Source organism: Ylistrum balloti, unplaced genomic scaffold (genome assembly GCF_031769215.1).
Source record: "Ylistrum balloti isolate Yb309-2 unplaced genomic scaffold, AGI_CSIRO_Ybal_v1 Utg370234, whole genome shotgun sequence".
NCBI classification, from domain to species: Eukaryota; Metazoa; Mollusca; class Bivalvia; order Pectinida; family Pectinidae; genus Ylistrum; species Ylistrum balloti.
The window spans coordinates 233,523-259,752 of record NW_026782192.1 but is presented as its reverse complement, the minus strand read 5'-3'; positions in this window follow the sequence as shown (position 1 = coordinate 259,752).

Genomic DNA, 26,230 nt, shown 5'->3' with positions numbered 1-26,230 from the left:
AGCATACAACAACATTTGCAAGGTCTCGTGGAGATACCATAACATGGAGAACAACTCCGTTCTATTAAAAACAAATCATATTGTTTATTATCATATATATTATCTATATCAATTCAGCAAAACTGGAGCAAATCTGATCACTACCGTGAGAGGACGGCAGAACAGAAATCAAACTTGAACGAGAATGTTGTCAGAAAGTTTTATATGAAATGTATCGGTTGATCAGAGGTCTCTTCTGTCGATATACCCTAATGGATGTACAGCACGAAGCTGTAGCCTCTTTAAATGAAATAGAGACAGGTTTTTGTATTATATGCCAACTCTGATATGTATATATATATCTGGAATTGCTTGACAACAGTAAGGTTTTCCGATTCATGTGTTGCGGTAATTGCCAAGATTTCTTCCTTGTTATCAATGAATGGTGATTGTTGACCATTTTAAATCAATCAAAACAGACTTAATGTATCTACCCTAACGTGAAATTAAATTCACGTTTGCCCTTTTTAATTACACGAAACAATAAGAACGTGTTTGGTTTTTCCTTGAGGCATCGCTTTCTCTGAAGGCAACAAAGCATGGCAGAAAAGGCGTTTAGCAGTAATATAACACCCACTGATGTTTCGTTACATGTGTAAATAGCATCATGAATTATACATGAAGCTCCAAGATTAAAAAAATTATTACTCAGGAAGAGTTCCACGCTGTAAAAGTAAAATATGATTTAACACATTCATTTGTCATGTAATTGCTTCGTCTTGCAGGCCTATTACAGAAGCAAGCCTTAAGTCTACTAAAGCTGTGAACGGAATGTTTCATTCAGTGTAACACAAGAGCTATCATTTTGTCAGAGACATGAACAACTAAATAATGATTTGGTGAACCCTGCCAACACGGATAACATACAAAATGCAGGTTTTGAAGTAGGGGAACTAAAGCCTATTTGCAAACATATATCAACTTTAAAATTGGTGGATCTTTCTCGGAAGACTTCGTTTAGAATTTGCCTAGGGACGATGTCACAAATAGGTGAGCCTCGAGAATTGATAACAAGTAAGTCAAAGGAAAGAATGTTCAAAAAATACGTTCAAGGCATCGGAGTTCAGCAAAGATGTCACATCTGATAAGGGCCATAGATAAAAGCAACTATCCTGTATATATCTTACCAAACATTTATAAAACCATGATATGGAGTAGCATATTATCGTGTTATTCACTATCTTCCGTACAATTTTTAATCCAACATCATCAGATTGTGGCCTATTCAAATTGCCCTGCGTCCGTGGTCCGTCGTCTGTTTTGTCCGTCCGTATACATTTCCTTTCTGAAATTGTGTATGTATGTTCCCTCCAGTCTCTAGCTGTGCCCGTGTTATTTAGGAACCGATCAGAAAAACAAAACGGCCGAAAGGCGGCCATCATGGTTTTTTACTTTCAAAGTTTGTTATCGCTATTTCTTGAGAAGTACTTGATAGCTCTTTTTCATATTGTATATGTAGGATACCTTGGTCCCTAGTTGTGTCCATTTGATTTTGGGTGTGGTGTATTAAATGGCTGACAGACGACCATCTTGGATTTTGACTTAAAAAATTTGTTATCTCTATTCCTTTAGAAGTACTGGTTGGATCTTTCTTAATTGTATATGTAGGTTGCTCTTGGTCCCTAGTTGTGTTCATGTGATTTTGGGTCTGATAAAAAAACCAAAATGGCTGACAGGCGGCCATCTCGGATTTTGACTTCGAAAGTTTGTTATCACTTTGGATCTATCTCAAATTTCATGAATAAGTTCCTTAACGCCCCTAGTTGTGCCTGTGTGAGATTGTAACTAATATCTTGGATTAGTAAAGATTGCTGTTGCTATTTCTTAAGAAGTACTCAATGGATATCTCTCAAATTTCACACGTATGTTCCCTTTTGTCTCTCCTGGTGCTCGATTGATTTTCGGACTGGTCAGAAGAAACAACATGGCTGCCAAGCGGCCGTTATGGATTTTGCAGGTAAGGATTGTCATCGCTATTTCTGCAAAGGAATTTTCAAATGTCTTATCATTAAGAGCAAAAACTAAAGAAAAGAGAAAAGAAGACAAAATCCAACTTTCAAAGATCATATAAAGGTCAAAAATGGTGGGCGCCAATATCCCTCTGGGATCTCTTGTTTAAATAGGTGTATTCTGTAATTCAGTTTTTATATAATGGAAGGTTAGGAGTTTTAACGAGACTTTAATAATTGAAAATAAATGATGATCTCGGTGGGTATCATATTGAACCGACGCATCCTGTAGTCTAATAGCAAACCATGCTGCGCTCTTCTCATTATTCATGCTGGAAAAAGATTGCAATTATACACATGGACTGACCCTCGATTTAGACAAAATTGAGTCCAATTTGTCTCAAGATACTACAAAATAATTTGATCGAAATCAAATTAGGCGTTCATGGCTAGCAGAGTTATTTACCAGGAAATAACCTTGCTAAATTTCCTACTACGAGGATATCGTTGTGAGTAGCAAAAACGTCTGATATCCTGTGTTTTCCTTCCTATTCCATATTTGTTAAGATGTGACTAATTACATGACAGAACCCCATGTAAATGTAGGACTTTGTTCATCATCCTTGTTTTGGGCCTACCTGATTATCAACTTGGTGGCAACTGACTATATTTCTTGAGCAACTGTCCTGAAATTCTACAGAAAACACTATCGTTGCAATTCAAGAATAATGAGAGAAGTATACTACCTGTTGCTTATATTCACCCCTGATTTGAACAAGACGAGGTAATCAATGCCCCTGGCATCTTATACAGGAGAGGAGACATAGGAACATTTCCTTGTTATTGCAGAGTTGAAATATTCGAATCAAAAGGTCGGGGTCAGTTACTATTTTTAGAAAATCTAGAGAATAACTACATAGTCTTTATTCCAGGAGTGATTTCGATCAACCTTTACTTTAAGGATAATAAAATCAAGATAAATACTTTAGGAATTTTTTTGCCTTTGATGCTTCATTTCCTGGTGGATTTTGATCAAATTTCATTCATTGGACTTTTCTTCCGCCCAGGGCAATATGGTACCTGGAGGGAATTTGTATCGTTTGCGATTTCTCTGTTACGTATTAATTATTGATTTGCTACTAAATAGGTTTGACTAGCTGTATTTTCAGCTTCATTAAAATTGTCAATTATATACATTGGCGTCTAGTAATTGTTACGTTCCTATTCAGTATGTTTTGAGAGGTCTTTTGAACATTTGACAATTAAGTGTTCAGTGTCATATATGTTGGCAACCTTAGTAACACTTCATTACAGAAAGCTGATTGCAAGTCATATAAATTTTCAAACTGTATAGTGAGAGAATTAAAAATTACATTCTCCAGTTGAATAGCAGACCAGTTCTCCGTCCATGAACAGTTTTAGTTCATCAATTAATCACACTATGTTATTCCATTTATTTCTAGTAATGTCTAGATCTCAAAATGGGATATAAAACGGGGTAGAAACTATCAGAGTACAAACAATTATTAGACAACAAGAAAATACCAAAATATCAACATAATTATAATCTAAACTCAAATACCATAAAACGAAATATGAACAAAAGAAAGATTTACACGGAATGTCCTGAAAAAGTAAAAGGGGATTAAGGCTAGGTGTTCCGGACCATACATAAGCATGTAAATCTTGGACAATCTAAGAAAATAAGAAAGTAACCTTAAAACTTTCCCACACTTTTCGTCAACCTGCATCTCTAGAAACCCTATTTTAAGGGTTTTTCGTCAGTTGACGACATTTTGCAAAAAAAAAAAAAAAAAACAAAACAAAACAAAACAAAAAAAACAAAAAAAAAAAAAAAAAATAATCAAAAACAAAACAAAACAAAAACGTAGTAATTGAAACGTGTCCCTGAATATCTGCGATATGTTAACACCAGAGGTTGGCGAGGCAGGAACAAAAGAAATGGAAATTTCACCATAGGTAAATAATCATGCTTATCAAACAGCTTGATGGGAGTGAATTTATACTGATTTCATTGTAGGAAAAGAGTAATTGATTTCCAATTCTGGTGAATATATACGAGGGGCGTGGTATATAAATATATTTTTCTTTAACGACAAAATGTCTTAAGGTGAAACTGAAGGTCTTTGTGACCTATTTTGATCTTTTTTTTTTATTAATTCAGTCTAGTATGAAAACAAAAAAACAAGTGAGCCAGCAGAAGGGCATTTATTCCCTATAGGTATGTCAATTATCTGTTTGAAGATCTTCAGAGAGGCTGTCAAGCGGAAACTTGATCATTAATTAAATTCGTCCTCGGTATGTTTCATCTTTGATTTGGACATATTTTATATGGTTGATTTACTTTCATTTGTTTTAAGTGTTCCGTCTCATCTCGCTGTCTCTCCAAGTATATATGGATATAAATAGTGTTTAAATTAATACCGGCAGTGCCGATATTCTAGGATACGTTAGTTATGTTAATAAGAACACATTCTCCCTGAAGAGAAACAAACAGCCTATATATCTAGGTTAAACACATTTTCTCTACATAAGTAGCTTTACGATCTCTGCAGAATTCATTATACATGTAGATTTGGCCAAATCGCTGAATCCACGAGATTTAAACGTGAGTAATAATTAACCGATTGACCATCGACCTTTTTGTTACACTTTTTGACTAAATTGGCATTGCCATATGGCGCGAATGAATCGATCGTGTCTATTAGAGAGTTAGCAAGAAATTGCAAGTCGCCTGTATGAAATTGATTGGAATTCAATTACTAAGGGGAATAACGTCAAGAGACATTGTCCGCCTTTTTAGCTTGTACTGGTGTTTATTATGCTCTGGACATTAAAACGATCGGACGTCTGTAACACGACATTGTGAAACTAATTATTAGTGACACCAAATAGACGTTATCTAATAGAGCAGAATTTCTCCTGGGCTAAATCGGAACACTTGGTCCTTTGCAGGGATGGTAGACAGAGGATATACAAAAAATGTAAAAATGATTTCTCGCTTTATATCTGGTACGACTGTGACAAAATGTATATCTCATCACACGAACGAAATAATGGAAGTCATTAATTTCTTTTATGATATTTTAGATGAAAACTAAATTGGCAAAAAGCAGATTCAATCATAAAACGAAGACGTTGTCAGAAAGTTCGGGAAATATTAGCGCAGTCTTTGACATCAGAATGTTTGACGTTACCCATGACAACAAGGCAATGCTTTAGAATAAATAGCTTTACGTTGTATTCTAATATTTTAAGAAGTTATCTGGTAGGGATCTTTTACAAAACTGTTTTCTATAACAGATGTCAGAAAATCATAAATGAACATGGAGAATATTTAATAGAGTTTCAACTGATTTAACCTAGGCGACTTTCAATATCCTAGACTAGAAATATCCTCTCTGGTTGGTCCAAACTAAGTTATATCATCACCGGAAAAGTTATATTATCACTAGAAAAGTTATATCATCACTGAAAAAGTTATACCATCACTAGAAAAGTTATACCATCACTAGAAAAGTTATACCATCACTAGAAAAGTTATATCATCACTGGTAAAGTTATATCATCACTAGAAAAGTTATATCATCACTGGAAAAGTTCACTAGAAAAGTTATATCACCACTGGAAAAGTTATATCATCACTGGTAAAGTTATATCATCACTAGAAAAGTTATATCATCACTAGCAAAGTTATATCATCACTAGAAAAGTTATATCATCACTGGAAAAGTTCACTAGAAAAGTTATATCATCACTAGAAAAGTTATATCATCACTAGAAAAGTTATATCATCACTGGAAAAGCTATATCATCACTAGAAAAGTTATATCATCACTAGAAAAGTTATATCATCACTAGAAAAGTTATATCATCACTAGAAAAGTTATATCATCACTGAAAAGTTATATCATCACTGAAAAGTTAAGAAAAGTTATATCATCACTGGAAAAGTTATATCAGCACTGGAAAAGTTATATCATCACTGGAAAAGTTATATCATCACTAGAAAAGCTATATCATCACTAGAAAAGTTATATCATCAGTTATATCATCACTAGAAAAGTTATATCATCAGTAGAAAAGTTATATCATCACTAGAAAAGTTATATTATCACTAGAAAAGTTATATCATCACTGGAAAAGTTATATCATCACTAGAAAAGTTATATCATCATTGGAAAAGTTATATCATCACTGGAAAAGTTATATCATCACTAGAAAAGTTATATCATCACTGGAAAAGTTATATCATCACTAGAAAAGTTATATCATCACTAGAAAAGTTATATCATCACTAGAAAAGTTATATTATCACTAGAAAAGTTATATCATCACTGGAAAAGTTATATCATCACTAGAAAAGTTATATTATCACTAGAAAAGTTATATCATCATTGGAAAAGTTATATCATCACTGGAAAAGTTATATCATCACTATATCATCACTGAAAAGTTATATCATCACTAGAAAAGTTATATCATCACTAGAAAAGTTATATCATCACTGGAAAAGTTATATCATCACTAGAAAAGTTATATCATCAGTAGAAAAGTTATATCATCACTAGAAAAGTTATATCATCACTAGAAAAGTTATATCATCACTAGGAAAAGTTATATCATCACTGATATCATCACTGAAAAGTTATATCATCACTAGAAAAGTTATATCATCATTGGAAAAGTTATATCATCACTGGTAAAGTAAAGTTATATCATCACTAGAAAAGTTATATCATCACTAGAAAAGTTATATCATCACTAGAAAAGTTATATCATCACTGGAAAAGTTATATCATCACTAGAAAAGTTATATCATCACTAGAAAAGTTATATCATCACTGAAAAGTTATATCATCACTGAAAAAGTTATATCATCACTAGAAAAGTTATATCATCACTGGAAAAGTTATATCATCACTGGAAAAGTTATATCATCACTAGAAAAGTTATATCATCACTGAAAAGTTATATCATCACTGAAAAGTTATATCATCACTAGAAAAGATATATCATCATTGGAAAAGTTATATCATCACTGGAAAAGTTATATCATCACTGGAAAAGTTATATCACCACTGGAAAAGTTATATCATCACTAGAAAAGTTATATCATCACTGAAAAGTTATATCATCACTGAAAAGTTATATCATCACTGAAAAGTTATATCATCACTGAAAAGTTATATCATCACTGAAAAGTTATATCATCACTGGAAAAGTTATATCATCACTAGAAAAGTTATATCACCACTGGTAAAGTTCACTAGAAAAGTTATATCATCACTAGAAAAGTTATATCATCACTGAAAAAGTTATATCATCACTGAAAAAGTTATATCATCACTGAAAAGTTATATCATCACTGAAAAAGTTATATCATCACTGAAAAGTTATATCATCACTAGAAAAGAAAAGTTATATCATCAGTAGCAAAGTTATATCATCACTGGTAAAGTTATATCATCATTGGAAAAGTTATATCATCACTGAAAAGTTATATCATCACTAGAAAAGTTATATCACCACTGGTAAAGTTATATCATCACTGAAAAGTTATATCATCACTGAAAAGTTATATCATCACTAGAAAAGTTATATCATCACTAGAAAAGTTATATCATCATTGGAAAAGTTATATCATCACTGGAAAAGTTATATCATCACTGAAAAGTTATATCATCACTAGAAAAGTTATATCATCACTGAAAAGTTATATCATCACTGAAAAGTTATATCATCACTGAAAAGTTATATCATCACTAGAAAAGTTATATCATCACTAGAAAAGTTATATCATCACTGAAAAAGTTATATCATCACTAGAAAAGTTATATCATCACTGAAAAGTTATATCATCACTGAAAAGTTATATCATCACTAGAAAAGTTATATCACCACTGGTAAAGTTATATCATCATTGGAAAAGTTATATCATCACTAGTAATGATGGAAGATTTCTTTATCATACTTATTATCATATCGTATATCACTAGCTACCTCATTCGGTATCTTTTCTTGAAAATACATGTTTTACCGTTTAGGTGTTGAACTTCTGTCAGAGGAAGTTTGGAATGTGTGCTTAATGTGTTATAACAGTTAGCCTCGTCGAGATCAGTTCAACCATCTGTTATCAGTATTGTAATTTTCCTTGTTACTGCTGGAATAGGGCGCTATAATTGATATAAACTATGTCCTTAAAGCCTTGTAAATGTTGTTAATACGTCATTACCTTGTCATACCCGCCACATCAACACATCTAACAGTACTTCTGCCGTTGTTGTTATGATCAATGACATCAAAGTGCAGTTGCATTAGATGTCCGTTAAGTGGCTCCGTTATAAGTGGACAGCGACTGTACGTGGCTTCAACCTCTGAACTTATCTCATCAATCGTTAATCTACGTCTCATGTCAACATTTGAGTTGCCTTTTTACCTTGTTCAAAGTGCTCAAAGGTGTTGTATTCTATTAAAACCTGCCATTTGAGAGATACAAACATTCGATATCTTATAAAATAACAAATAACCAACCCCCTCTGACGTAGTGAAGTAACATCAGGTGACAAAAACGAGCTGATCTAGATTTTTTTTACTGATATGAACAAGCAGATCTAAATTATTTGACATCACTCACTAAAAACACTTGACACTATCTTGGTTCCAAAACGTTGAGTTAACTAATGCACTCTGACACTTTGAAAATGCTTGCATTTTCCGGAAGATTTCGTCCAATGCTGGACTCGTTAGTTTGCCTTACACTTCAGGAGCACATGGTTTTATTCGAGGAAGTAGAAAACATGGATGAAAAATTCGATTACGCAGTCGCAACATTTTACCTCCCATAGAACATTTGAGCTGAACGGAAATGAAATGTTGCTAGGTTTTTCACTATTGGAATAGGATTTTGAAACTAATGCAATGGAAACCAGCGATGAACTAATTAGATCAGCTGCTGCAAATAATAATTAAAAAAAAACAGCAACAAACAAACAAACGTAAAAAAAATCAAACCAAATACCAACATGTCAACATAATCATTATCCAAACTCAAAGTCAATAAAACTAAGGCAAAATATGAGCAAAAAATCAGAGGGAGACTCCTGAAACATGCACAAGGAGAATAAGACCAGGTATTCCGGAAGAGTAAGGTCTTCTAAATGTAGAAATTGATTTAATTATTTGATTATGTTATTACCACTGTTGATGTATTTGACACCTATTGAGGCCAACTGGCCCCTTGTTGTATCAAACAGTCCCACCTCGCGTTGATGACAATTCATCTAAGGCATTTCCGTTGTTTTGCACATTGTTCTTATTTGAGAACGTGACAATACGTATTTGGATTGGCCAAGGTTTGCATAGCGGATGTGTCGATAAAACAGGAGACACTTACTCCAGCGGAACGCCTGGTCATATTGTCCTTGTGTTTTTTTCATGAGTCTCCATGCAAATCTTTCTTTTGTTCATATTTTGCCCTAGTTTCATTGACGTTGAAATTTCATTGTTTACATGTTGGCTTCTTGTTGATTATTTTACTTCAGGGGGTGTCAAATCGATCACTCGCGAACATCAAAGATTCCTCAAACACGGAGTAATTACAATGTAAGAATTTGTAGGATTTGCATCAGAATTATGAAATATATTTTATCGGCTTATATTGACTTTTCACGACTAGAATTACAAACGGATCTTAGGATGACACGTTACAGGAAATATCGCCAGCGAATAACGGTAAAATTACATACCATTATCGTCGCTGTTTCACGAACATAGTGTCGGAAATGTAACGATTAGCGGAAAACAATGCCAGCGTCTTGTACATGTTTATACATACACTATAATCAGTCGTACGTTTATTCCAATTACATTCCGTACAGTCCATTAAACTGACAACGATATTCGTCAATGATACCCACTTTCACCATCTCTTTCAGTCTTATGCGTCAATAAATAAAGGAACAGCCTGTAGAATTGTAATGAATTTGGTTTGTCACGCACGTGTTAGAGAACGCAATGGTACAATACTAGTGGTTAGTTGATGTCGTGCATTTTATTTCTTATGTTCTCTTTTAGTTTATATTCGTTACCATTGTTGATGATTTCGCAAACACTATCTTTGTTCTAGTCTCATTAAATTTGAGTGTCTTATCTAACTGTTTATTTATTCATTTATTTATTGAATTTTTCAAATGAGGTTAACAGCAATATTTCGGTTAAAATATGGATGGATAGATTCAAACTTTAGACCAATCCGACAACCGACATATCCTCCGGGACAAACACTGTGGTAGAGTGACAGTAATCAAGTTCCTCTAGGACAAACACTGTGGTGGAGGGACAGAAATCAAGTTCCTTCAGGACAAACACTGTGGTAGAGTGACAGTAATCAAGTTCCTCTAGGACAAACACTGTGGTGGAGGGACAGAAATCAAGTTCCTTCAGGACAAACACTGTGGTAGAGTGACAGAAATCAAGTTCCTCCAGGACAAACACTGTAGTAGAGTGACAGAAATCAAGTTCCTCCAGGACAAACACTGTGGTAGAGTGACAGAAATCAAGTTCCTCCAGGACAAACACTGTGGTAGAGTGACAGAAATCAAGTTCCTCCGGGACAAACACTGGGATGGAGGGAAATCAAATTCCTCCAGGACAAACACTGTGGTGGAGGGACAGAAATCAAATTCCTCCAGGACAAACTCTGTGGTAGAGTGACAGTAATGAAGTTCCTCCAGGACAAACACTGTAGTAGAGTGAGAGTAATCAAGTTCCTCCAGGACAAACAATGTGGTGTAGGGACAGAAATCAAGTTCCTCCAGGACAAACACTGTGGTGGAGAGACAGAAATCAAATTCCTCCAGGACAAACACTGTGGTAGAGTGACAGAAATCAAGTTCCTCCAGGACAAACACTGTGGTGGAGGGACAGAAATCAAATTCCTCCAGGACAAACACTGTGGTAGAGTGACAGAAATCAAGTTCCTCCAGGACAAACACTGTGGTAGAGTGACAGAAATCAAGTTCCTCTAGGACAAACACTGGGGTAGAGTGACAGTAATCAAGTTCCTCCAGGACAAACACTGGGGTGGAGGGACAGAATTCAAGTTCTTCCAGGACAAACACTGGGATGGAGGGACAGAAATAATGTTCCTCCAGGACAAACACTGGGATGGAGGGACAGAAATCAAGTTCCTCCGGGACAAACACTGTGGTAGAGTGACAGTAATCAAGTTCCTCCAGGTCAAACATCGGGGTGTAGGGACAGAAATCAAGTTCCTCCAGGACAAACACTGTGGTGAAGGGACAAAAATCGTTCCTCCAGGAGAAACACTGTGGTAGGGGCCAGAAGAATGTTTAGAACCATAACTTATACTCAGAATCATACAAGTCTAGGAACTCTTTAATGTAATCAGCTTCTATACAGATATCTACAACCAATATATCTTACCGCCCAATATTAATCAAACACAGTAGTGGATAGGGGGCGCTGATATTAATCAACCATCCTTGTGACAAACAGAGTAGTGGATAGGGGGCGCTGATATTAATCAACCATCCACGTGACAATTCTAATGTATATTTTACCAATAAAACTAAGATTATCATACATTTCTCATCACATATTGCTGTACTGTTATCGATCCCTGTAAAGTAAAACCCCTTTTGAAATCTTTTTTGAGATGCAAGACATTTCTCTAGTGACGCTATCTGTGATGATGAGTTTATTGGGAGGATGACTACTTGATGATAGCGCTAAAAGTATTTATTTATGTTACTGACCTGATATCATAGTTTTTGAAGCATATACCGCATAAAACGATGAAAATAAAAACTGCAAGCTGGTGTGTTTTAAACAGTTAAATAAGGGAAGGCATCATTAACAGGGAGGCTTTATAATTCAATTAGCTAATAATCAAATGTTCTTTAGTAATGCTACCTTGTTGTAACAGCCATGCCTTAACTCGTGGGCTTAGTAGTAGTGTCAACACTAAAACAATTATATGGCTTCGAAATAGCATTTTAATAGAGGAATTTTCTCATCAATCATGTCATGATTGTTGGAAGTAAAATTTGCAATTATTCAACTCACGTTCATAACAATACAGTATAACCTCTTTATCTCGAATTCTTCTGGATCATAAGAAAACTTCGAGATAACCGAGTGGTCGATTTAAGTGATTTCGAATGTGCTAAGTTAGACAGTGACTGAACGGGGTCTTCGAGATATACGATTTCGAGAAAACAATGTTCGACTGTATATGAAACCGATAGTAAAGTGTAATAAGAATTAATTACACGCTCGTTTTCCTACAAGGAACGTGTCAGTTTTCAATAATCATTTGTGGAAAGCTGATTTCTAATGGGAAAGTTGTTTTCAGTCTACATGGATTATAATCGGCTATTTATAGATTTATAGGCTTGACATGAGACCCCTAACGATCTTATTAAATAAATAAGCTTATAGTAAAACATAAATGTCGGATATCATCTAGGTATATCCTGACAATTTATGTAAATGAGTGAGGTTAGAAGTTAGTAAGGCCCAATGTTTACGAGGCGATAATTACGATACGAGTCTCAAGTTTCTCGTAATTTTTCATTAACAACACAGAACGAACCCAAATAATTTTCTACACTCATTATTGTATGTAGTGTTTAACTGATGATAACCTTTGGTATATCAATAAAGTTATTTAAAGTAGGCCTTAATGGGAAAAAGGATTACGAAACGTGGATATAAGGAGCTCTCGAGGGATATGAAATCCGATCTCACCACGCATATATATTACACAGAAACTAATTGCCATCTCTTAAATCTATATCGCTTCTGATTTATAAGCTACACATATTATAATAAACGGAGTCGGGGGCGTGTGAATGGTTTAGAAGGTAAGAGCAAATGTCATAAGTAACACTGTTAATATCATGATTTGGATGATAATATATCATAGTACTTTAATTGTGTTTCTAATGAGATACATAAAATGTCGTCATCTCATTTTTTAAGGATTCTCGCATAAATCTTACTTTTAAGTATATTATTTATATCGAATCGAAATTCTCTTTACGATTCCGATGTCAGTTTTTTAAACCTCTACAATGCTTTAGAGGCGAAATTGACAAATCTTCAGATTTTAAATGAAAAGACCTTGAATGTATCAATAAATAAGAAAACACCAACCTGTCAACAAAGTCATTATCCAAGTTCAAATGTCATAAACAAGGAAAGTAAACAACAACAAAACACCAACCTGTCAACAAAGTCATTATCCAAGTTCAAATGTCATAAACAAGGAAAGTAAACACCAACCTGTCAACAAAGTCATTATCCAATTTAAATTTCATAAATCTACAGCAAGGTATAAACAAAAGAAAGACTTACACAGAGACTCCTGATAAAGTACAAGGAGAATAAGACCAGATGCTCCGGAAGAGTAAACGTCTTCTGCGCCATCGACAACACCCGCCATGTAAATACTGGTCTATCCAAATAAGTAATGTCACGTTCTCAAATGAGAACAAGGTATATAACAGCAGAAACAACAGGCAAACTAACAAGCATCAAACAAATCCAGCTTCATATCACACAACGGAACCAACAGGCAAAGTAACGATTATCAAACACGTCCAGCTTCATATCACACAACGGAACCAACAGGCAAAGTAACGATAATCAAACACGTTCAGCTGTATATCAAACAACGGAACCAACAGACAAACTAACTAGAACTGTCGCCTAGATGGCTGACCAATACCCCCCGCACACTGCAACGAGTCAATGGATAAGTTAAAGTGTTATTCTGAGAGTAATTGACATATTCTGGAAATCAGAAGGGGTGGAATACATGTTGTTCATGATCAAGAGAGTCTTGCAATACTTACATCTTTATTGAAGTAATATTTTCCACTGAAGGGCCACAGAGACAAAAAAAAAAATGTCTGCCGTTATGTTCTTGATCTACACTAAACACTCATGTTTGTCATGGCACCGAAATCTATTTTATAATGTTTGGCATCCCTTAATAACCCTATATACCAAATTTGGTCAAAATTGGACAATATCTAAATTTTGACCAATTAGAGGACAGGATTGTGTTTCCGCGGTAACAGTTTGGGAAACGTCTAATATGTCCAATTATTGGCCTTACTGAATTACATCGTTTTACTAAGTTTGAATACAATCGGTCAAATAACTGAGGAGTTATGGACATCTATTAGAAAACTTGTTTATAGTGACCAGTTACCATGGCAACAAAAATATTCCAAAAAAGAAATGGGCATGCATGTCTACATATGATCCTTAATATTCCTGTAAAGTTTCATCAAAATAGGTTCACAGGTTTAGGAGGAGTTAGCCGGACAAAATGTGTCAACAGACAGACGGACGGCACGACGGACGGACAACCTGATTCAAGTATACCCCCCTAAATTCGTTGCGGGGGGTATAACGAGCATCAAACATGTCCAGCTTCATATCACACAACAGAACCAACAGGCAAACTTAATCAAACACGTTGCGGGGGACCAGCGTATATCACACTACGGAACCAACAAACATGTCCAGCTTCATATCACACAACAGAACCAACAGGCAAACTAACGAGCATCAAACACGTCCAGCTTCATATCGTACAACGGAACCAACAAGCAAACTAACGAGCATGAAACACGTCCAGCTTTATATCGTACAACGGAACCAAAAGACAAACGAACGAGCATCAAACACGTCCAGCTTCATATCGTACAACGGAACCAACAGACAAACTAACGAGCACCAAACACGTCCAGCTTCATATCACACAACGGAACCAACAGACAAACTAACGAGCATCAAACACGTCCAGCTTTATATCGTATAACGGAACCAACAGGCAAACTAACGAGTATCAAACACGTCCAGCTTTATATCGTACAACGGAACCAACAGGCAAACTAGCGAGCATGAAACACGTCCAGCTTTATATCAAACAAAGATATGATTAGAACACTCTACGTCATGTATTTCTATATATTGTTATTATAAGTGTTTAACATCGTCATTAGAAAAGTGGGCTTGACATTTCGGATGTTTACATGACTTCAACAGATAAGCGTAGTTTAAATAACATGTGTTGTGACACTCTGATTGAATGACTATCGTATATCTAGTGACAGTGATATAAAAGGACAATATCCATGGACGATACAGTCATAGACAGACGAATTCATAGCATAGAAAGGTCTGTCCGGGTCTATGTACCTTTATAAACATATCTATTTATCTTGCTTAAATATTCCTGTTGACATGTTTCTATTTATTGGACTAGATTCTTCGTTAATCTCTGTTTTATTATATCACTACATGTACAAAATATACCTGTTGGATTTCATTTGTCTTGTTTGTGGTTATTACCACACATTTGTCTTGTTTGTGGTTATTACCACACATTTGTCTTGTTTGTGGTTATTATCACACATTTCTCTTGTTTGTGGTTATTATCACACATTTGTCTTGTTTGTGGTTATTACCACACATTTGTCTTGTTTGTGGTTATTACCACACATTGTTTGTGGTTATTACCACACATTTGTCTTGTTTGTGGTTATTACCACACATTTGTCTTGTTTGTGGTTATTACCACACATTTCTCTTGTTTGTGGTTATTATCACACATTTGTCTTGTTTGTGGTTATTACCACCACACATTTCTCTTGTTGTCCACACATTTATCTTGTTTGTGGTTATTACCACACATTTGTCTTGTTTGTGGTTATTACCACACATTTGTCTTGTTTGTGGTTATTACCACACATTTCTCTCGTTTGTGGTTATTACCACACATTTCTCTTGTTTGTGGTTATTACCACACATTTGTCTTGTTTGTGGTTATTACCACACATTTGTCTTGTTTGTGGTTATTACCACACATTTGTCTTGTTTGTGGTTATTACCACACATTTCTCTTGTTTGTTGTTATTACCACACATTTCTCTTGTTTGTGGTTATTACCACACATTTCTCTTGTTTGTGGTTATTACCACACATTTCTCTTGTTTGTGGTTATTACCACACATTTGTCTTGTTTGTGGTTATTACCACACATTTGTCTTGTTTGTGGTTATTACCACACATTTTTCTTGTGTTTGGTTATTACCACACCTTGCCTTTTGAATGACGCATGTTATGAAGAACAATGACGGTAGAAAGTTAGAACGTTGCGTTTTGATCGCCAGATGGCGCTTTCGGGATAAGTATGGTAGTGTGGGCTAGAATAATGGACGCCATACCCGGCGCCAGCCCAGAAACATGTACCAGACTAAGAAGGAATAACATAAATCAGGTAGTACGAAAAATCAAATAAATTTTAAATTAGGAATAAATCAGTTGATGATTACGTCTTACTTAGAGAGTAATCTGATAAACCGAGAAACCCACAAACATGACATTGAAACTTACGTCTTAACTGTACGATAATCAATAGTGTTTTAAATAAGTAAGAGGCTTTAAGTCATCGATATTTGGCTGGTACCGATCGCATGCCAGGAAAGGGTTCTAGGTTTATTTCAGTGATTAACACTGACATCAGACATAAAAACAGAAACCCCAAGGTCAGCACAGGTAGATGATAGGCAGGCATTAACGGGAAACTGGGAAGTTAAACATTGATGATTTTGGCCAAATATTTAAGATCGATGAAACTGTACGTCAATTTTACGGATCCAGGAGAGTTTTAGGAATCGATGGAGGAATGTGTTAGAAGTAGAATTGTGTAGATGTTAACAGAGACGAATTTACATAAACGGTACAATATCCTGAATTTAGCCGAAGATTTAGACATCTCGTTAATTAGAACTAGAACCTGACAAAGTTTTAGCTGTTTTGCTTTGTTTTCGAGTATTTTGTCGAACGCGGTAGCACACGGACTTGTCGACTGAATGTGTGTAGCAACTGTCATAGACATGCCTACTGTAGTTCATAGTTACAGCGACGTCTCCAGGGTTTGTCACAGCAAATTCTGCTGCTGCAATCGCTGGTACATAAAACATAAGTGGACTTCATGCCCCGTCGTCTGCTCGCGCACAAACAGTTCAAGTCTGTTATACAGGTTTATCTTACCTCTCAATCACCGTAATAAGGACAAACAGTCTATTTACTTCGAGACCCCATGGTGTGTGTCAAACAACAAACAGTCCGGTTACTTCGAGACCCCGTGGTGTGTGTCAAACAACAAACAGTCCGGTTACTTCGAGATCCCGTGGTGTTTGTCAAACAACAAACAATCCGGTTACTTCGAGACCCCGTGGTGTTTGTCAAACAACAAACAGTCCGGTTACTTCGAGACCCCGTGGTGTTTGTCACACAACAAACAGTCCGGTTACTTCGAGACCTCGTGGTGTGTGTCAAACAACAAACAATCTATTTACTTCGAGACCCCGTGGTGTTTGTCAAACAACAAACAATCCAATTACTTCGAGACCCCGTGGTGTTTGTCAAACAACAAACATTCCGGTTACTTCGAGACCCCGTGGTGTGTGTCAAACAACAAACAGTCCGGTTACTTCGAGATCCCGTGGTGTTTGTCAAACAACAAACAATCCGGTTACTTCGAGACCCCGTGGTGTTTGTCAAACAACAAACAGTCCGGTTACTTCGAGAAACAACAAACAATCCGGTTACTTCGGGTGTTTGTCAAACAACAAACAATCCAATTACTTCGAGACCCCGTGGTGTTTGTCAAACAACAAACATTCCGGTTACTTCGAGACCCCGTGGTGTTTGTCAAACAACAAACAATCCGGTTACTTCGAGACCTGGTGTGTGTCAAACAACAAACAGTCCAGTTATCCCGTGGTGTTTGTCAAACAACAAACAATCCGGTTACTTCGAGACCCCGTGGTGTTTGTCAAACAACAAACAGTCCGGTTACTTCGAGACCCCGTGGTGTTTGTCAAACAACAAACAGTCCGGTTACTTCGAGACCCCGTGGTGTTTGTCAAACAACAAACAGTCCGGTTACTTCGAGACCCCATGGTGTTTGTCAAACAACAAACAATCCGGTTACTTCGAGACCCCGTGGTGTTTGTCAAACAACAAACAATCCAATTACTTCGAGACCCCGTGGTGTTTGTCAAACAACAAACAGTCCGGTTACTTCGAGACCCCGTGGTGTGTGTCAAACAACAAACAGTCCGGTTACTTCTAGATCCCGTGGTATTTGTCAAACAACAAACAGTCCGGTTACTTCGAGACCCCGTGGTGTTTGTCAAACAACAAACAATCCGGTTACTTCGAGACCCCGTGGTGTTTGTCAAACAACAAACAGTCCGGTTACTTCGAGACCCCGTGGTGTTTGTCAAACAACAAACAATCCGGTTACTTCGAGACCCCGTGGTGTTTGTCAAACAACAAACAATCCGGTTACTTCGAGACCCCGTGGTGTGTGTCAAACAACAAACAATCTATTTACTTCGAGACCCCGTGGTGTTTGTCAAACAACAAACAATCCGGTTACTTCGAGACCCCGTGGTGTTTGTCAAACAACAAACAGTCCGATTACTGAGACAAAAGTTAAAACTGTTATAAAGCCAAGCCATTTCTTTTTATATTCCATTTTTAAATATTACTACAACCTAGATATTAACTAACCCAGACAGGTAATTTCTGAAACCCCAATGCCTGGCCCCAGAGATTTCTAGAACACATCTCCGACTCCTGAGACTTGCATACCGTCAAACAAGTACAAATATGGAAATAGGTACGATATAAAGGTGATAGTTTGTCATATACAAATACTTATTTAATTTAGGTTACAGCAGCCTTTTCTTCGCATTAGCCGTAAATACTATACACAACCACAAGGATTTCGAATATCTTCGAAGCATGTTGCACGTGAACTCATAATAATAATGATAATAATAATAAAAAAAATTACAATAAAAAATAATAATAAAAAGAAATCTACAATAAAAAAAATAATAAAAAAATTCTACAATAAAAAAATTCTACAATAAAAAAAGTATACGCATATTCTCAACAATTCGGACTACGTTTATACAACACTAGCGATATGTGTGAATAAACACCAACAGTTTATACAGGTCAAAAGGTCAACTAAGATCCCAAATGTTGTCGTAAAAGTTATTTGGTACAGTGGGCGGAGAAGTTGCTATTTTAAGAGCAGATCAACTAGTGTCCTTGGTCGATGAGATACAAATACTCACTTCTCTATAACATAGTTTCAGAGAGTTATGTTACAAGTAGAGTACATTCCTAAAGCTCGGTCACAAGGAGTTAGTATACCCTTGGAAAAAATTGTGATAAAAACAACATGAATAATTATAGGGGAATCACACTACTTAGTCACGTGGCCAAGTTATTTACCTCACTCTTGAACAGACGAATGTTAAAGTGGAGCGAAAGTTAGAATGCAATTACAGATGTTCAATTTGGCTTCAAACCCGGAAGTGGTACCAGAGATGCAATTTTTGTACTGAATACTTTGATTACTAAAACTCGACAGAGTAATAAGAGACTTTATTGAGTCTTTGTAGAGTACAGAAAAGCATTTGATAGTATATCTCATGACCAATTGTGGTTCAAGTTGTGGAAATCGGGTGTATGGGGGCGGGTGCTTAATCTCATAAAATCTATATACGAGAGTGTTAAGGCATGTGTAAAGCTTCATGGTAAGTTATCACTATGTATAATTTAAAGGTCGGATTATTACAAGGGGAATCTTTATCCACAATAATGTTTTCTTTATTTGTTAATGAAATGAAATCTGAATAGATTAATACAAATTGTCAAAGTTATTATTTGCAACTAATTAATTTGTTTTTAATTATGTATGCCGCTGACACAGTAATATTTTCTGAGGACGTGGTTGACCTCCAAAATATGTTGGATTTCTTAAATACTTATTCTCAACATTGGAAATTATCTGCAAATGGAGACAAAACAAAAATAATCGTTTTTAGGAAAAATAAACGGCTGTATCCAAACGAGAAGTGGTTGTTATACAAGTTGTAGACCAGTTTTGTTGCTTAGAATTGGTTTTTATTACAATAGAAAATTTACTGTTGCATTGAAGAATATTGCTATGAAAGGGAGGAAAGTTTGTCATCTTCTTACTCGGAAAGAGAAAAGATTTTTGTTGAAAGAAAAGACCAAATTATCTTTATTTGAAACTTATGTATCATGCATCGTGAATTATGGGTGTGAAGTATGGGGTTATAGTACTGCATCACAGATTGAAAATATGCATTTGTTATTTTTGAAAACCTTATCCGGTGTTAGGAAATCAGTAAATAACGCCATGGTGTATTTTGAACTCGGTCGATATCCTTTGTATATACAGCGTAAGATTGCTATTGTTAAGTACAGGTTAAAAGTACTGAAGACTGATAACTGTATTTTGAGGGCCTGTTACGACGAACTTTTAGAGCTTTATAACAAGAAACCAAATTGTAAAGATAATTGGATCTATTATCTAAGACACGAGCTGTGTACTTTGTGTTTTAGAGATGTGTGGATATCACAAATTGTACTGAATGAGCAACATTTTTATTATTATTATTATTATTTGAGCAACGTATTAAAGATACTTTTATTCAGGAAATGAGAAACACATGCAAGACATCTTCAAAATGTATGTTGCTTAAACACATCGTCGATCGTTTTGATCTACAGTGGTATCTTACAAAACAGTGATTTAGAAAAAATAAATGTATTCTTGCGAAATTTAGATTGCAAGCATCTGATCTCATTATAGAAACAGGCAGATACAATGCAGTGCCTATGAGATTATGTACTCTACGTGACCCTGGAGATGAGTTTCACTTCATTCTTGTTTGTCTGGTATTTTCAGAATTAAGGGTATCTTATATCAAGTCATATTATCGTATTCGTCCGCCTGTGTTTAAATTGTTAGAGCTGTTAACTTGCAAAAAAATTAAAACAAGCTAGAAATTTAAGTAAGTACTTGATTCAAGCAACAGTCCTTAGAAATCGTTTATTATGCATATAAGCTGTATATCTTACTTAAACGTCTTGTTACTCAATAATGTGACTAAGGTATAAGTTGTATTATTGTGAATCTAAGTAATATACTGTGATTGTTTGGCCTTCTGCTGGAGGTAGTATGATTGAAGTCTTGTTATTTCCCATTAACTTTACCAGTTTAGATTATGCCTCGAAGAGTTCTCTCAGTTGTCTTAAAAATCACTTTTCCCCAGACTTTTGCATGAATTTGTGGGAATCGAATCTAGTTCATATGTTTTCCGCCATTGTACAAGACATCTGTATCTGTTTTGATCAATATATATATTATTGTATGCCTATATACAGTGTGTATTTGGTGATAAAATTGAATTGTTTGAATCAGGAAGGGACATTCAAACTTTGATAGGATTTCTTTCCTTCAAGAGATTCAGAGTCGTCACCATACTGTCACGAGTATACGAATAAATTATGTCTAGTTTCTTTGCATGATTAGATATTTAAATAAGAGTCTATTTATAGCTACAGAACATATGGTAACTACTGACCCGTGGTCATTATTTAGTAACATCTACACGTGTGACTGTACAGAACATATGGTAACTGCTGACCCGTGGTCATTATTTAGTAACATCTACACGTATGACTGTACAGAACATATGGTAACTACTGACCCGTGGTCATTATTTAGTAACATCTACACGTGTGACTGTACAGAACATATGGTAACTACTGACCCGTGGTCATTATTTAGTAACATCTACACGTATGACTGTACAGAACATATGGTAACTACTGACCCGTGGTCATTATTTAGTAACATCTACACGTGTGACTGTACTGAACATATGGTAACTACTGACCCGTGGTCATTATTTAGTAACATCTACACGTGTGACTGTACAGAACATATGGTAACTACTGACCCGTGGTCATTATTTAGTAACATTTATACGTGTGGCTGTACAGCTCGTCCGTATGCCTGGAGAATAATTCTCGATAAATGCTCCCGATACCAGAAAGTCTAGAATGACGTTAAGTATGGTAGTCTGTTTATATGAGAGCAGCACTTACAGTAAGACACGTATGGTGAGGAACTCTGAAACAAATAAATGTGTGAACAAGAATTGGCATTGACATACATCATTCCCATATCAGTGTCCAACTTGTTACAGCGATTTTACCGTGAAATGGATCTTTTTATGATAAGTCCCAATATATCATTATTACTAATGTTATAAGGGAGGCAACTGTCATTATCTCAGAAATTATCACGACTTTGTTTTGTACGTAAAAGTCCATTTATATTTAACTGATATAGACACCATACAACACATCTAATATTTACTCCTAGATTTGGAATCAAAATTCAAATTTTAATAAATAGCACCTTGAATCAAAATAATGTCCGTTCATAGATCTTTGTTTCTAGTTCAGGAACATTATCATGTTTGTACTTCGATTCGAATGATTTGTCCATATAGAGAAGCAAAGATACAACCAGTTTGTCATTTTGACAGACTAAATTAAGTAGCGAAATATCTTTCAGTCACCAATTGTGTGATATAATGTTTTGCAGGCAGCTAGACTGATGTGTTGTTCTTCTGTCAAATAGACACATTTTATCCGGAAGTCCATACTTGGTCATGGCTACCACGTGTACCGAAGCAATCACAATGTACTTCATCTTTCCGACTGCAGTTTGGCGTTAAGTTTGATGTTAAGAAACATAACTGGCCCATTTACTTTCATTTTCTATATGGTTATCATTAAACACGCCATCATAAAGACAAATGTTTGTTGTGTCGATGGCCGTTAAGAAGATCTATATCGGACCCATTTATGTACATGTAAGTTGTATAGATTTTTGTTTGAAGTTATTTTATGTTCTTTTATAAACCAGTCACTGGTAGTTCGTTATAGACATTAGTAGATGTAAATGATAATGTCTTCTTTACATATCTACACACTATAATGTATATGCTATTAAGTTTGTGGCGGTGCATTAGCCCCATAATTTGATAATTTTTTAAATAAATATCTTGATACGTAAGCCCATTTGAAAAGTTCAGATCGATCACTCAGGCTGTTCAACGTTTTCAGACGTAACAAAGAGATATTCGAAACGATAGAAGGCGCGTGCAAAACGTGTATTACTATACGATGACATACGTTAACTGCTTAATGGTATACGTTAACCACACGATGACATACGTTAACCTCACGATGGAATACGTTAACCTCACAATGGCATACGTTAACCTCACAATGGCATACGATAACCGCTCAATGGTATACGTCAACCACACGACGACATACGTTAACTGCTCAAGACATACGTTAACTTCACAATGGCATACGTTAACCGCTCAAGACATACGTTAACCTCGCGATGACATACGTTAACCTCACGATGACATACGTTAACCGCTCAATGACATACGTTAACCTCACGATGGAATACGTTAACCTCACGATGACATACGTTAACCGCTCAATGACATACGTTAACCTCACGATGACATACGTTAACCTCACGATGACATACGTTAACCTCACGATGACATACGTTAACCGCTCAATGACATACGTTAACCTCACGATGACATACGTTAACCTCACGATTGCATACGTTAACCGCTCAATGACATACGTTAACCACACGATGACATACATTAACCTCACGATGACATACGTTAAACTCACGATGACATACGATAACCGCTCAATGGTATACGTTAACCACACGATGACATACGTTAACCGCTCAATGACATACGTTAACCTCACGATGACATACATAAACTGCACGAGGACAAGCGTAAACTGCACCATGGCATCCGGTAACCTCACAAGGACAGACGTTTACCGCACGCAATTAGGGATGTAATCGTAAAAACATGATACACGGTTAGAAGGTTTAATGCTATCCTGTTTCATCCGTCATCGTGTATCTTTTTCCCCTTAAAAACGCTTCTACCAAATCCCTTAGCGGATTTCTACCGATTTTGGTCTGAAACATTACTAGGAGATATCAATCACGTCCTATATCAACGGAGTTCATTCGACCCCAGAGGGTATTGGGATAGAGCTCCCAATAATGGAAATCAGATAAAATTTGACTTTAAAAGCTACTCTTCAGAAGTGTTTTTTCCAGTTTTCATTTAAATATATTCCATACAGCGAGAAATTACTTTATAATGGCTCTCGGCATTTCATTCATTCTGCAGCTTTTCATTTTTAAATATGAAATTTCATGATATGGTTCGATTTTGCAGCATAATTATAGCTCGATAAAAATAATGTTATAATTTGTGCAGATATATGAAATAATGGCTTAAGACAATTTCTGCTAATGAACTGTTGTTTTTGATATTATCAATTTTGTTTTGTTCCGGTTTTAAAGAAGCGAAATAAAAATTTATCAGAAAATATGATTGCCGATGGTCGTTTCTTTAAAACTAGACTGATTAAAAAGTGATTTTCTGTGATGATCATCTTAAAATGGATCACTATTACTGCTTAGGTTTTCAATTTTTGTTTTCTTAATGAGCTGTCGTTTTAAACAGACAACGTTGCTTTAAAGGAAGTTTGAAATTTGAGTGCATGATTGTACGCGAACGGAATAAAATCTCAATAATCCTTTCAACATTGGTTTTCATACTGACAGTAATTTGCTCATTTAGACATGTTGATAAAACCGGGTGCAATAAACAATAAAGTTGTTAAGGAAATAATCATAAGAGTTACTTCCCTTATATAATTTTCCGGATATTAATTTACGTTTGCTTTTTCATTTGTTTATCACGAACCACGTTCTGGTTGTTTGTGGGGTTGATTGATTGTTAGTAGAGACTCAAAACTTTTGCCAAGCATGACGACTGAGCCCGATCACTTATCCTTCCTCTGTTTGATGATGAGATCTTATTTCAGTATTGGTTTTATCTACATGAATTGATAACTGTAAAGTGCAGCACTGTTAGAGTATGGCACAGTGGTTCCGTTCACCGATACTCCATTCCATAACATCTTGTTTAATGTTAGATCTTCACAAACACTTTTCGTCCTCTTAATTTGCAGAAATGAGATTAAACCTAATAAAAACATTCTCGCCAAAGTGAAAAAGGGTTGCAGTATTATTCAAACAGAAATACAGAAATCTGACCAAATTCAATGTACCCTACATGTATGTGCCGTTAAGACATACCTACAGATAAACATACCTACAGATAAAAAACATTTCAGGTAGGTGATCCCAGCATCACCCTCTGTAACCTATAACACTATAAAATACACGCACTTCTTTCACACACAATCTGGGCACAGACACACAGACATGCATACATACAAATTAAATAACACGTGACATGATAATGACTCTCGTGCGTTGGATATCGCGAGACTTTTTATAACGTTTTCTACTGCTTCATCAGGATTCCCACTACTAAATCAATTATTACATGTTACTACTTGGCATTTAAGCTAATAGCATAAATATTTATGTTCAACATAAGTAACAACTGTCTAGATTCATAGAAACAAACCTGCCAAAGGCTACAAATGCCGTAATTGAGTAGGTTGAATGGCATTTCGAACTCTCATCTCCATCAGAAGTCATCAACCGGATGTTTAAAAGTGTACATAATTAGCACAGAGAAGCCCCTGACATTTTACCCCTGTCTGAATCCGCCCCAGATATAAAGTGAACATTGAAATGCGTAAAACTATATATTTTCAGGAAGCCCAATAAATGCAGATTTCTTTCATATATTTCAAATCATAAATTTAAAACCCCCAGAGAGCACGATCTTTTACCAAATTTCAATTTTGTTAGGGACTCTAACATCGTAAACAGAATCCCAGTCGCCCACAAGCTGATTTAGGTGAGTAAGCCGTTCATAAAGACTTTGGATTTGGTATATCATCAGATTGATATTATGTAAATGTGATTTGTGCATTAGAATTACTAAAATATGGGATTTCTAGTTTCTTTTTTACGAAGCTACTGCTAGTTCGAACTTTTCAAACAAAAAATATTATTTGGTTTCTGGTTTTACGGTTTTGCAGCAATCACATAAGACAGGGTCCAAAACGCGAGAGAAATACTAAATAACGCTTTCATAGTGCAATCACACTGAAATGTCATAATGTGGACACACTAACAAGGTACTCCGATCACGTTATTGGTCATCGACAAAGTTCATCCTGAAAAGTTCAGATTAAACGTTAAGGCTTGAACAAAT